The 14,948-nt window shown below is 36.9% G+C and overlaps 1 protein-coding gene and 1 pseudogene across 1 annotated transcript in view; both read right to left on the bottom strand.

Annotated features, from left to right (window-relative positions):
* SLC35F1 (solute carrier family 35 member F1) overlaps positions 1-14,948 on the bottom strand; it is a 398,948-nt gene that overhangs the window by 180,482 nt on the left and 203,518 nt on the right. The gene's annotated exons all lie outside the window — the stretch shown is intronic.
* LOC121146322 lies at positions 5,255-5,355 on the bottom strand (annotated as a pseudogene).

Below are 14,948 nucleotides of genomic sequence, written 5' to 3'. Positions count from 1 at the left end.
TCCAGAATGTTCATTGTGCCTTTGTCAGGCTGAACCCTATTCATCCTTCAAGATTTGGCTCATATGTTCCTTACTCTTTCTTCCCAGGGACACATCTCCTTTATTACTTCTATTTCATTGCATTGTAATTGCTGCCTTTATGCTGCTTTCGCCTCCACCAGGCTGTGAAGCTTATACAATGCCCTTCATTCTACCTACAGCAGGGCAACACCTTTCAGAAGACAAGGAGAGTGGAGGGATTCAGACAATGCAGAGGTAGGTATAGGGAGGCTTTGGGAATGAAAGAGTAACTAAAATGAAGAAAGGCAGAGGTAGAGTCAAGCACCAGAACTAACTCCAAGATTTTTAGGGTTGTTTAACACAAGTTTCAAACCTGATAAAAATCATGAGAAGGAAAGTTGATGTTTCAGGTATATTGAGCTTGAGCTGTCAGATGAACTTCCAGGAGTTCTGGCAGTATAAGGAGCACAAAGAGTTGAATAGACAGGACAGTAAGAAGAGTAATAGGTGGAGGCTAGACTCATGAAAGGGATGTTCCAACTTTTGAAAACAGATCATATTAACAAGGAAGTGAAAGTAAGATAGCAAAATAAGAGGGCCTTAGGAATAATCCTTGGGGAGGCAAGATTGGAGTTGGGAGTGAGGAAAAACTTGGATCACTGGAATCAGAAATGGTTAGAGGGCTCACAAGATGACCAGGGTAGTTGCTGGTGTCAAGGAAGCCAAAGAAATGGTGATATTGGCAAGAGATATTGGTAAGAGCTGATTTGTCGTCACAGCCAGTTTCTCAAAAATCAGTTTTTGTTAAATGGAGAAGATCAGTGCAATTTTGGTGCCATGGAAACAGAGAGTGTCACTGATGGGAGGGGTAGGGTATAAGATGATAATAAGATGATAATAATAGAGTAATAAGATGATAAGAATCACAAAAGATGATGTGAATCACAATAGATGTTGAGTTTGAAGAGTTTTAAAGAAGACAAAGAATTGTTTTGAAGAAATGTGGTCACCACATAAAACAGTCATAAAAATAATTAAAATTGTAATGGTTAAAATGACTTTTATATTAATTTAGATTTGAATTATCTTAACATTGGTTCAGTCTTGATTATTTGCTTATTGCTTGGCCTCCTTCAAGGAAGTAGAAGTGGGCAAAGTGAAGTCCAGCGTATCAGAGTAGCTCCTGCCGCAGAGCATGCATGTTAGGAAGTTTCTGTACAAAGTGTGTCCCTTTTGGAAAAGTGCAAGCAACTGCTGTGATGGGTTCATTCCTACATCTCTTGACGTTACAATTGTGGTGTTCAAAACATTGACAATATCTGGTGTTTTTACGGAACAAAATTTAAACACAAAAAAGATATATCATCTATGGCAGAATAAATTTCCTATGTATACATGCTATAAACTAGTATTCTACAAGTCACACTCTGAATAGAAAGATTAATATGTAGGAACATTTTTTGTCATTGAAGAGTTATTAAGTCAAAGTTTTGGAGCTGGATTCCAAAATAATTTAGTATAAAATGGAGATAGTTAAGGTAAAATAGCAATAACAATTCCTATATAATATGTTTCTTACAGTATGCTAAATCCTGGGCTTAAGTTTATGCGCACTATCTCATTTAATCTCAAAAGAACCATAAAAGACTGATATCACTGTTCCATTCTATAGTTACAAAACCAACAACAAAAGAGTTTGGATGTAAATTAGGCTACAGAATTCCACACTCCAGAATCTTAACTACTAAACTATCTTACCATTATGCTACCCACCCTATGACTGAACCAAAGAATAAAATATCTGCTTTTCCAGAGCACATAGAGCATAATGCTAGAAGCATAAGTGGCTGATTTCCACATTGGGGAGATGATAAAGATAAAATATTTTGTCAGAATCACTGGTGGAAATTCTTTAATCAAGGTTGTATATAATGTGTGCCTTTCAACAAGAGGTTGATGCAAGCTTATTCTTGTTTCTTTCATCAAACAAAATAGCGAAACTGCTGTATTCAATTTTTGCTTTTTAATTAGTGGTATGCTATTCATCTGCTGCTGGTGTGATTGGACAGGGAATGCAAATTATGGTGTTATTGGTTATGTTAATGAACTTGACATGTAAAACAGGAAGGAAGGGAAGGAGTTTTTGGTTTTTTTTTTTTACATCAGATTAGCTCATCAGTCCCTTCTCGATTGTATGCAATTAGATCTTGCAGTTCACATCTGCACTAATTACTAGTCTTCGATCATAAAATGAAAAAGCAAATAAATAAAAATGTAAAATAAAAACCCACCCTAATTATCTATATGATGACAATTGGCTGACCATGTCTTCTGTCCTGCTTCTTACCTCCATTGAACTCTTTTTTTTAAAATTCTGTGATAGTCTAGGAAAATTTTATCCGGTATCCTTTACACAGAAATGTTCTCTCTAGCTCTGCTTCTGAGTTTTATGATCTCTGGTTCACTTGTTATCTCCCCTTGCCTTTAAATTGCATTCAATCAGAAGGAATCTGCTGGCCCAAGTCCTTGTTACATCATGCCTTTCTTTGCTTCAAGGATGAGTCAGATGTCCTAATCTATATGTCCCCATCTCTACTTACACTTATCATACTATGTAGTTTTTGAACTCCTGAACAGCAGGCCGTGTATCTTACTCATCACATTCCTAGTACTTCAATGACTGTTGTACAGAATACAGATGATGAAAAAAAAAAAAACAGAATGAATAAACAAATAGATTTACGAACGAAAAAATATTTGTAAATGAAAAGGGGATAGTCTTGGAATGATTTGAAAGATGGCTGCTTATCTTATCTTGAAAAACTACTAGCTCTGAAGGCAAAAACACCCTTGTTTTTCACTGTATTCCATCTGCCAGTTAAACACGGAGATTAATAAGCTATTTTCTGGTGCATTTCTGAACAAGCTTGGTAAGGTGTTTTCATGCAAAAAATGATGCTAAATATGGTGTTGTGTGGAATTTTGCACAGTGAGCTGTTTGTTATTCATACAGTACATAGAATAGCACAACAGATGCATTCTAACATAAGATGCACAGTCCCTATAATTTTAGTAGCAGAAATGGAGAGGAAGGTATAATACACATTTTCATCTTTTTTTTGTTTATGCATTTAGAAGGACATCCTATCTAATTTAAATTCAGAAGTACTAGACAATGAAAAATGCATGAGTCTCAGTAAAAATAATGCTGCTCAAAGCTGAATACCTGTTATAACTGAGCTTGTATTCATAAAGCCTAACATAACCATTATCATTGGCACTTTGTTCTGTTAAAGAAAGAGAGACTTAGGATTTTTAAAATAAACTTGTTTACAAAGTATATATTCAAAATAATAGTTAAAATAAAGCATGGATTGAATTCTTTCTTATAAGAATGCATTCTTTCAAATGGTATGAAGAATTGCATGAAATACTGAAGAATTTCAAGCTAGTGTGACATAATCATATTCCTTTGTAATTCTTTGGCATGAGTGAGTCAATTATGTTATCAGTTTGAACTAGAGTGTATCTACCTTTCTGATAGAGCTGCAAGATCTTCATCTGTTACTTATTCCCAGGCAAGTCACTGCATATCTGAATCAGCATCTGACTTCATGTGTGCAAATGCAGCTGCTACTCACTGCCTGTACCAAAACCAATGCCATTTGAATGTGGGAGAAACATGTTCTTCTATGGTCTCTAACAAGTTTCTTGTTCACAGAAATCAGGTCATTGACTTCTAACAGTTCCTTGTCTAAAGGTTTAATTGATTTAAGCATCAACTGAACTTCTCAGTAATAAGATAATTAGGCATGAAGCAAATATACACTTTTAGAAGTTTAACTTTTAACTGGGATTTCTTCCCTTTCTTTTTCTTTTTCTTTTTCTTTTTTTTTTTATTCTGTGGTATCTATTGTGTTTTGCTTTTCTTCTTAGGTGGAAGAAACCCAGCAAGCTACAAGGAAACCCACACAACATTAAGCAAAGGAGATACTTGAAGCTACTGTGTGAAAGGATGATTCGAAAATGCTCATGGATGTTGTATGTTTTAAGTCCAGACAGACAGCACAGAAGAGTGAAAAGGTACCGAAGAGGAAAACAGATGTCACTATTACTAATCAAGGCTCATGATCATGGGTATTTCCCATTCTTGGTGGATTTCTTCATGTATAACATGTCTGAATGTATGACACCTCTTGTACTCCATTTCAGATCTGTTTGGTTTTACCTGTCTCCAGAAACCCTTGTTCCTTGCATGAGAACCAGTGACGGTTGGGATGATGGACCACATAGGTTACAATCATTACATGAGCACAGCCTCATGCCAACACCACGCTGTGCTGTAATCGTGGGGATTTTCAGGTGACACTGAGGGCAGACTTTGTGGGGATCCACTTGATACTTACTCATAATTATAATGTACAGAGAAATTATTTCACTTGACTAATAGACAACTCTAGCACATTCTTCCCTCATCTCTCCTCCAGGACAGCTGTCTAATGAGCAGTCACTTAGGCAGGTTCTCTGAAGTTTAGTCTGCATCACTAGGTGCTCTGTTGTGTTCTCTGCACTTCAATACCATTTCTCCCCCTTTTCCTTCCTCAGTCTGGCCCATAGTCTTGTACCGTGATTAAGTTGTAACTCAGTCTAAATTAATGAGCTTTATGTTTCCTTCCACTCCATACTCTGACTTTCAGAAGACATCAGTGTGTATATACCAATTCTTGAAACTTGTGTATTTGATTTTCAAGTCCATTAGCTGTGGCACCAGCTAATTTATACCATGTAAACTTGGTGGGTTTGGGAATTCACCAAAAAGAAACAGATCAGTGAGTAACATCTTCCAAGACTAGCTAGTTAAACGTTTGGAAAAACGAATGTTTGATCTTGCCTCTAAGAATTGTTGATTGGCAAAGAACATAAATAAGTAATTGATGCTACCTAAACAGAATAATCATTATCTATATATCCTGTTATATTCACATAAAATTGCTACATATTTTTAGGAAACTTCAATAAACAATTTAAAATAGGTTGAGACAAATCTGAAGGCGTCTTGGGGAACATAACTTGAGTCTTTTAAAAAATTAATTGAAAAGATAGAATTTGGCATGAAGAAGTTAGCATGACATGGCAGGAAAGGGAAGGTTCTGCTGTTTCAGAAGACAGGAATTAAAGAACAATCACTTCCTGGCCAGAGAGAAATCACAATCATAAAAGAGGTAGCTAAAGAGAGGTAAATGACAGAGTGATTTAAAGAGGTCAGAGTTTTAATTTACGTGTCATCCTTGCGCAGGGGCCATGCTAATCTCTGTATCGTTCCAATTTCAGAATATGTGCTGCAGAAGCGAGCACAGAGTTCATTTTCATGCATTTTGGCTCAGAAAAACTGAAACCAGAACTGGCCATGATGTGCTCAAATTTTTCTGCTCATTTTTCTGCTAAAATCAAACATCACTTTGATTATGGTGAAACAAATTTCAATAAGGAGAAACAATGAAGAACCTGGTATCTCTTTGTGGAAGTGAGACACCCTTACGAACTCCACTAACGTTGCAATACATCCACCTCTGGCTGAGACATGCTGATGCATCTGCACTTCTATTCCAAGGTGGTAAAACTGCAGTTTCTTCAAAACACTTCAATGTGAAATGCCAGGAATCCTTCAGTATTATTTGTTGAGAGAAGAATGAAGTAAAGATGTTGTCACCTTGATTCCCATGATCATATTAGTCACCTTAAAAATTACAAAAAGAATCCATGTCCCAGTGGGATAAAGGCTTTGATAATCGAATTAGTAAGAACTATTAATTGAGGCTAATTAAATAACTGTCATTCCATTTAATGGGAATACCTTAAAATGTGCTGCATGATTTTGCACTTCAACTTGTTATATTTATGTTATGGTTGATGAACCTTTCAAATTGCTTTTTAACACTCTTACCAGGCAAAATCTTAAGTTATGCTGTGACACTTCTAGGGAAATCCAGCTATGATAAAAAGATAGTAATTAAACTATCTTAACTACAGATTTTCTTTAACATTTTTGTTACCCATTATTAGACACTGTGACTCCTTTCTGATAGCAGAACATCCACAGATATGTCAGAGAATCCTAAACAGCTTAAAGGGTCAACCATCTAAGGCTCAGCCATCTGAACTGCAGATGCAGTGAATGCACAAGGATCAAGTCATCTGTCAAATATCAGCCACATTTAATTACTTTCTCATACTTTTCCCTTATAAAAATAAAGGTGCGTTTGCAGAGAAAGTAATGATAATATTCTCCTCCCACAGTGTAGATCATGCAATGTCTCTACTGAGATGTGCATGCATCTTACATGAGAGAAAATGCACTTTAAGACAAGCTTCAAATCATTTGATGAAAGAATCTTTGCTATGTTTTTCCAGGGGACAGCCTGGTGTATGAAGGCAAACACAACTTTGGAAACTGAATAGATCCAGATTTGGATCTTGGCTTTACCACTTAATATAAAATGGAGAGAGAAAGAGAGAAATGGGGAGAGACAGTGGTTTTAAATGTGGATTAAATAAGCAAGTATGTATGAATTGCCTCCTAGGTTACAGACACACAAATAATAGTTTTTAGGGCCTTTAGTTCATTTGAGATATAACTACTCATGCTGATTTCAATCTGTAAGATTTAGTTGTTATCAGTTTAACAGAAAATATTATCAACCTGCATCTCAGGATGTTTTCTTTTTCCACTAGTAAATATTTTTCCAGATTAGAAATTGGAGAAGTGAAGGAGAAAGAGATAGGAACAATTAAGGAATCCTAAGAGATATGATTGTTAGGAAACTGACAGATGTAAGTTTTAAATGGGAATTTCCAACTTTAGTTGTCACCATTGCTAATAGCTACTTGGATAGTAAGAGAGAGGTGCTGAACTTTTTCAGATGATTATGTTGCTGCTTTCTTTCTTCATGCATTTTAAATGACTTTGACATTTTTCATTACAAAATGCTTTTAGCTTTCCATTTCGAATTATGTTAGTGAACCCTGAGGCCAAATGGCAAACACTTAACTTCAAAATCTATTAAATAAATAAAAACGAAGTGTACAACACTGGCAATTTGTTTCTTTTCAAAATAAAAAGGTATCAAACGCCATTATTTTATCACATATTTAACAAATTTTTATACATGCAGTGTAGTATATTTTAAGTAGAGCAAATTGGGAAAATCCGATTTCACTATATACAGTTAAAACCTATTTGAAGGATATATAATCAACTGAGATTAGCAATTATGTCTTTTACTTGCATGCAGGGAACTTAGGATAAATAAATCATGCCTCACATTTAGAAGACAAATATATCTGACTTTTACTTTCAATTGATAAAAAATTCTGTTAGTGAAGGCTGACGTCTTTCTTATAGATGACTGCAATTGTCCCATTCAAGGACATGACAATAAAAGAATTAACTGTATATCTCAGTATTTGTGACAGATTGCCTTGAAAAACAACCTCTAAATTACATCAAAATTCAATTTTTGCAATCTAAGATTAACAGAATTTATTCTAGGTGACATGGCCTCCTGTAAGAATGAAAAGCAGATATTTACCATCATTATGTCTTATAATGACTGGAAAGAAATTTGACTTGTTGAAATGTTTGCAGTAAGGATACTTTTATTAATAAGAAATTATTCTATAATTGCCACTCTTGCTTCAAGGTTAGAAGAATAAAATACAATTAGAAGAAAGATGTGATTTTAAAATAAGAAATTTAAAAATATTCTCCACAGCCATACAATGGAAGCGAATAGATGGCAGAGAAAGTTCTGGAGTCAGGGCACCCTAATAAACACATTGGAAGACTTGATGGAATGAGGAAGCTGAATCTCGTGCAAACAGACAAAATGACATCGATGAACTTACAAAAGATGATTTCAGTTGATCAATGAGTGAAGACATGTTCCACTGTCAAAAGCTACCAACAAACACTGTAGAAATATAGCAGGCAAAACAAAATTGACAAATAAATCACAAACTAGGATGCAAGCATAATTTTTATTCTGCAAATGACTATTCCACTTGAAATTTATGTTGTCTTAGTCTGCTTTCTTTTAATATATACAAAGAGACTTTGTAATTGAAAAAGAGTAGAAGTCACAGTTGTCAATGCTGGGCTGTCCACCAGTGCAGTGCAAATATCTGCACAGCATCTAGTGGGAACATACCTAATGCATCATGACCTGGATGAGGCATGTCAAGGCAAAGCAAACTGCTAGTTCAGCTCTCCTGTCTTCTTCTTCCACAGCGACTAATGTCATCATGGGGTCTCCATTCCTGTGATATTACCTAATCCTAACACCACCCATCCAAAAGCCCAACTCTAAATGCCACTAACATGAATTTGTGAATTAAATTTCTAACATAAGAGCTTTTAGGAAATATATCCCAACCATAACATCTGTTTTATATGAAGAGATATTGCCAAGAAAGCAATCCAAGCCAGTGCTTTTAGTAAGAACTATGAAGACTAAAATGGGAGGATCACTTTTTAAACACAATTTGTAATCCAACCTGTGAATGTAATGAGTTAAGATCTGATACATCTGGCTTTGTAAAAATCCAATGGAAAGGAACAAGGTATTGTGACTTCCAAAGATTCACCAAGCCGTTGGTTCTACTCTACCTGTGTGGTGTAAGGTTTTGTAAGAGCATGTTCACTAAGCCTAGATGGATCCCAGGAGAGCATGTCATTCCATAACCACAAAAAATTTAAAACATTTAATCTTTTTGAGTTACAACTCCAAAACAAAAACAGTTTCAAACTATTCTCATGGTTCCCATGATATCCTAAACCTTTTTATTGTGACTGTAAGAATGATTATATAGAATCTGAACATCAAATCATTTATTTTCCTTCACTTACGTGTGTGTGTTTATGTGTGTATGTGATGAAAAGCAATAAAGGGGTTAACAAATAACCCTTTTGGATGTATAAGTCAATTGATATGAAGTACCTATCTCACTAGTGCACATGCTGCCAGATAGATTAAATTCAAATGAGTCGTGCATGACATGCATAATGAAGAGTACACACTTTGTGTCCCTTACTGCTTCTGAGGACTAGCTAGCTTATACACAAATGGATTACTCTAGATAGAGAGCTGCAGTATCAAATAAATTCATTGCAGTTTTAAAGAAATAGCAAAGAAAACGAATCAAAGTAAACATGTAAAATGATGTATGTATCATGCTGAATTTATCTGAATTTTAATTGAATTACTTGAAGCAAGAGAAACTACACTATTTTTTCAAACACACATCAGATAAACCTTGTGAGGTTCTAGGAGTGAAAAAGGCAGAATGGACCTTGTTTAATGACTCAGTTGCTGTCACACTCTCTTGGAATGCAGAAGAGGTCAGACTGTCCTTCAGTTACTTTTTTCCTTGAGCGAGGCAGATATTATATTAACTTTAGAGAGACTGGCTAAAAAGAGGCTAGATCCTACTTTATGTTTCTAGTAAGAGCTTTTATTGAGCCATGTATAAGAATTTCTCTGTCTTTCTGGAAGATTTAAAACTTGGTGGCATCAGAATGGTTTCTACCAAAAAAAAAAAAAAAAAGGGAGAGCACTAAAACACAAGACCCTTCATGCATTCTCCTTTCTGTATTTGGAAAGCCCTGGAGGAGACTATGTCAAGGATTGGGAAGGTTGACATTCAAACTGAGGAGAGGATGGCAAAAAAAAAAAACCAAGAAGAAGGAAGAATCTTTGAGTAGTGAAGGTTTTTCTGGTAACAGGGAGCCAAATTTTTCCAATCATTCCACTCTGATGAAGTGGGATAAGCATATTTTCTACCTCTTTGGAAAATGATTGGAATTTTATTATAGGCAAAGACAATCTCTTTCCTTTTTTTGGAGTGGGGATGATACAAGTTTGAGAAGTTGAGAAAGGGATAGAAAAGAAAGATTTACAATTCTAAGATACTTACATGATGCAATAAAGGGTGGATGAAGAGTATATAAAGGATTATGTATAATATCTTCTAGAGAGACAACTATTCATAAAATAAGCATTTGTTTTTCAAAACAACATAAAATGAAGGGACAGTGGGCTAAGGACCCACTTGAGCTACTTAGCCATGGATATACTCTTACTGCCTATGCTATATTCTAGTTCCATAGCCAGTGCGGAGAAAGTGAGAAATGATGCTCTTTGAAGAACCAAATATGACAGCTGCTGTGATACATATTTCATAGAATGTTTTCTCACAGAGTTTACTCTTCTGCTCCTCTGCATATTTCCAGTGATGTCTGAGGGACATGAGAGACACAAGTCTCCTCACTAATTCACCCTTTCACCCTGTGTGCATAAAGATTTAGTTCAGTTGGAAGCTCTAGAGCATATGCACAAGCATTTTCTCATGTGACATTTATGGAAATATTTAAAGTATATGATGGGACACAGAGCAAGGCTTTAGCTGGTTTGGTTTACTTTAAGAATTAAAAAGATAGGATAGAAGTACATAGGTTGATGAGGAGAGACAAGGCTATGTCATTTACTATAATAAAATTTGTTCAAGATATAAATTCTCTGGTTCAATGATAATAACATTGGAAACTACATGAAAAATTATTTCTATCAACGCATACATATTATTAGCATTGATACCTAAAAATCCAAAATACAATTAAATAACCCAAGTATTTTTTAATGGGCTATCTTAAAGCCTTAAACACTACAGGAACAGTTTTATATCTATGTCCCTTCAAATAAGAAAGAGACTTATGAAAGACGATGAACAATGTGTTCAGTGAATTAGTAACCACAAATGACATTAAGATAATTATAGGCCATTGCTGACACCACTAGGGTAACTTAAAATGGCAATCTGTAGTACATAGTAGCCAGTTAGAAGGACAGACTACATGCCATATGCTCACAGCAAGGCATCTTGGGAAGACGACTGTGAGACCATGTCAATCTATATTGCTTGATTAACAACACTAAAATCTTGTAGTCAACATGATATCAAAACCACAATAATTCATGGTCCTAAGTGTCCCAGTGCATGGAGTGGTAACCTAGAAACTCAGTCTTCTAAAAACTCTCTGGAAGAAATAAGTATTTACTTCCTCTGTCTATGAGGATGATCTGACTGAAGGACTCTGCTTAACTATGTGACACAAGATTGGATGTCTAGTGCCATTCTCCTCTGTAATACGTTAGAAGATTTGCTGAGGCAAATAAATTAGAGACAATGGAATTTTTGTGCAGCATTTTTTTGCTGAAGTGTGTTAGAAATCACAAAAAGATGCTGTTCAAGCTCTAATTTCCCTTCATTTCTTGGATAGTGGAGATCTTCGGAGTATTTAGGAACCAGCAGGTGTATAATCTGTACTTGAAAAGACAAATATGAAACTCAATTGGACTGTGGAACAAGTAGAAAGTTCAGCTGGCCTGAAGAGAAGCCAAACCAAATGAAGACCATGGGCAGGAACCCCTCCAGCAATCAACACAGATGGCCCATACATCACATGTAAACTCAACCAACAGTCAAAATTTCACATTGCTTCAACTCTCTCCTTTCATTGCTTTGTTAAAAAAACAAACAATAATTCTACAATAAAACCATGATGTAGAATTAAAATAACATTCAAGTATCTTGAAACTTATTTTGGAAAGAATCCTATGTTTAACAGAGTTAATAATTTAGACAACAAATTTGAAAAAAAGATGAATTATTAAGGTTTTTGTTAGTTTACCAGTAACAGATACATATTGAAATTTGGACATTTTGAGCTTTAATGATCTTCTGGTAAACTTGTGTCCTGAGAATATGTTTACACTAAAGATGGTAGTTGTGATAGAATACTTTTCAAAGTGTGTATTATCATGTCATAGGTGAAGAAACATAGACCATGGGGCCAGGGTTGTAGTACAGTGATTAAAGCCTCTGCTTGAGATGTTGGGATCCCAAATGGATGCTGGTTCATGTCCTGGCTGCTCCACATTCTATCCAGCTCCCAGTTTCCTAGGTGTTTTTTGCCACAACAGTAACTTAGGTGGCTTAATTCACTTAGTCACATAGGTCTCAAATTCACCATTAGACTGCATTTGTACAACTCTGCCTATAGCATGGCATTGTTTTGGGACTCTGCACTATTGACTTACCTGTCTTCACAACCACCTCGTAGTCACTTGTGGACCAATGTACTTAATCCAGTCCTGATAGTTTTAGAGTGCTGAATGAGGCTAAAGGTAGCTAGCATTTCTAATTCACTGTCTCTAACTGGACTTGACAGATGGCTAAGCAAGTGTTTCAAAGGCAAAAGTGAAAATTTCATCATAAGTAATAAAACAATGGGCTGTAAGAAACAGCAAAAGTACTTTCTTCTGGATGCAAGATCTTTGATGCCCAACACCCTGTGTGTCTCACCTCTGACCTTGACACTAAGGCTTGTTTTGCTCAGATAGTTTCTTCCTTTGGTTGCAGTATAGTGCATTCCTTCAGCTGATAGTTATTTTCAAAAAAAAATTGAACATTTATTAATTTATTTTTCTTAAAGATTTATTTTTATTACACAGATATACAGAGAGGAGGAGAGAAAGAGAAAGATCTTCTGTCCAATGATTCACTCCCCAAGTGACCACAACGGCCGGTGCTGAGCCAAATCCGAAGCCATGAACCACGATCTTCCTCCAGGTCTCCTACATGGTTCAGGGTCCCAAGGCTTTGGACTGTCCTCAACTGCTTTCCCAGGCCACAAGCAGGGAGCTGAATGGGAAGTGGAGCTGTCAGGTTTAGAACCGGTGCCCATGTGGGATTCCGGCGCATTCAAGGTGAGGACTTTAGTCACTAGGCCACCATGCTGGGCCCTATTCATTTATTTTAAAGGTTGAGTGTCAGAAGGAGAGATGCAGGGAGAGGGAAACAGAAAGAGTGTAATTGAGAGAGAGACAGACAGAGACAGAGAAGACTTCCATTCCATAGTTCACTTCCTGAATGTCTGTAATAGCTAGGGATAGACTAGGTTGGTAACAGGAACCAGGGGCTCCACCTGGATTTTGCCCATGGGTTACAGGAATTTAAATACTTGGGGTCAAGTATCTGCCACCTCCAAAGTATATTAGAGGAAAGCTGGATTGGAAATGCAGGAACTGGTAGGCGCTATAGGGAATGTAATATCTGATATGGATGTGGATGTACCAGATAGAAGCTTAGCTCCCAATCCATAATATTCACTGTGACATAGCTTTACTAACTTAAGATTTCCTAAGGAATTTAACTTTCAAAAGCGAGTTGTGGGGCCCAGTGTGGTATTCTAGTGGATAAAGTCCTTGTCTTGCCTGTGCCGGTTCCCTTGTGGGCACTTATTTGTGTCCCAGTGGCACCGTTTCCCATCCAGCTCCCCACTTGTGGCCTGCAAGAGCAATGGAGGACAGCACAAGGCCTTGAGATCCTGCACTCCAGTGGGAGACTTGGATGGATCTCTAGGCTCCTGGCTTCAGATCAGCTCAGTTTAGGCTATTGCGGCCAGTTGGGGAGTGAATCAGCAGATACGCTCTTCCTCTTTTGTCTCTCCTCCTCTCTGTATATCTGACTTCCAGTAAAAATAGATAAATCTTCTTTAAAAGTGAGTTTGGTTTTATCCTCTAAAAAGGAGAATGAAGGACACACACACACACACACACACGATATGAGAAATGGCTGGGTATTCATCAAGAAAGTTTTCAGTGGAGAGAAAGCCTACTGCTTCCAGGAAGCAAAACACTGGGCTTGTTCCACATAGCACTGGCAGCCACTGTACTTCTGACAGTGCCTACAGTCCAGGGTCCAATATACCTAGGCTAATACAGGGAGATGGAGCAGGTATGGTCACCTCTGGAAGTCAGGCCAACCACCTGCAACTTGTAGAATGCATTGTTTTTAAATTTTTGTATTTAATTGATACATAGAATGACTGAGAAAGGGACACAGAGAGATTTCCAGCAGCTGATTCACTTCACAAATGTCTGCAGCAGCCAGGGCTGAGACAAGCTGTAACCATGAGCCAGGAGCTTCATCTGTGTCTCCTAAGTGGGTGGTAGGGCTCCAAACACCTGGACCAGATCATTAGAAGAGAACTGCACCACGAGTGGACCTGCTGGGTCACGAACCAGTGCTCATACAGGATGCTTGTGTTGCAGGTGCTTGCTTCCCCCACCATGCCACAGCCAGAATGCATTACTTTTATATTTAAAATATCCATATATAATAACAAGGTAGTATCTTGGATGTCTGTATTACAAGAACAGAATGTGGGGGAAAAAAAACAAAAATTGTTGCAACTTGAAATCAGAAGCTGTTTCCTTTAAATTTAATCCAAAATGAAAATTAAGAAGAAAACATTCTTCCCTCTGGTAATTCTACACATTGAAATATTTCTTGGCAGTGAAAATTGATTAACCGTTTCCTGTGCTGGCTCTGGTTGGCATTTTTTTTCCTACCCAGAAATGTTGCCATTCAGGCACCTAAAAACAATTTTAGTGGGAAAAATGGCATTTACGGATCTTCAAAATAATTCTGCCAAAATACCTAAGTGAAGACATTCATTTCCTGCTCATTCCTGGCACTAGAAATAAGTATGCTTTGGTGGTTGGGTATAATTCTTTCTCTCTCTCTCTCTCTCTCTCTCTCTCTTTCTATCTCTCTCTCTCTTTCCTTCCTTCTATATCAAATACAGCCTCCCTGTGAGCCACATTCTCCCCCTGTACACAGGTCACAAATGAACTATTGCCAGCAAACATCAGTATGAGTAAAGCAGGGACAGACTGCACCCTCCTGGGGTTTTTCTTCCCAGAGATCCAGCTGCATTCTTGGCACATTGCATGTGCAGGCAGTGAATTTTAAGGAAGAAAATTGAATCATTTGCCAACCACTTTCTTTCTTGCACCAAAGAAACCACCTTCACGTCTTAGTCATGC

Source organism: Ochotona curzoniae, unplaced genomic scaffold, assembly GCF_017591425.1.
Source record: "Ochotona curzoniae isolate NIBS_2020 unplaced genomic scaffold, NIBS_Ocur_1.0 scaffold_3890, whole genome shotgun sequence".
Lineage (NCBI taxonomy): Eukaryota > Metazoa > Chordata > Mammalia > Lagomorpha > Ochotonidae > Ochotona > Ochotona curzoniae.
Note: the sequence above shows the minus strand (reverse complement) of the source record. Positions and strands in the feature narration are given on the sequence as shown.